The sequence below is a fragment of the Penaeus monodon genome, chromosome 20 (genome assembly GCF_015228065.2).
Source record: "Penaeus monodon isolate SGIC_2016 chromosome 20, NSTDA_Pmon_1, whole genome shotgun sequence".
NCBI classification, from domain to species: Eukaryota; Metazoa; Arthropoda; class Malacostraca; order Decapoda; family Penaeidae; genus Penaeus; species Penaeus monodon.
Genome location: NC_051405.1, coordinates 23,133,674 through 23,134,082, shown reverse-complemented (window position 1 = coordinate 23,134,082; position 409 = coordinate 23,133,674). Strand labels below are relative to the sequence as shown.

The window sequence follows — 409 nt, the reverse complement described above, 5'->3', positions numbered from 1 at the left end:
CCCGTCATTTTCATTCCGGAAGACAATGGGGACATACTGTAACTACTCTAACACAGAGAAGAGAAAAAACGACCAATTAACAGTAAACCGCTTACAAGAATGTGATAAAAAGAAAGAAAGAAAAAAAAACGTTCAGATCAACACGAATAATTCTACGTAAACCTCCACACAGGAAAGGGACAAATACCTAAGAAACTATTTTTCCGTCCATGAGGTGTACTTAATCCAAAGTGGATTAGGTGGGAAACAGGATTAAGTGCGACCCTTATATATCCCTCTCCTGGACAGCCGGAAATCGGTGATAATGATGGTGCCCTTTTCGGGTGATTAGTTATAGCGGATTAATATTATTGAGACTAATTAAGTATCGAGGGTATGGCATTAGTTACCGAGAGGAAATAAAGCACAC

At 39.1% G+C, this 409-nt stretch overlaps 1 protein-coding gene across 2 annotated transcripts in view; it reads left to right on the top strand.

The window, feature by feature from the left end:
* LOC119585710 (Y+L amino acid transporter 2-like) overlaps positions 1-409 on the top strand; it is a 35,590-nt gene that overhangs the window by 24,766 nt on the left and 10,415 nt on the right. The window lies entirely within an intron of this gene.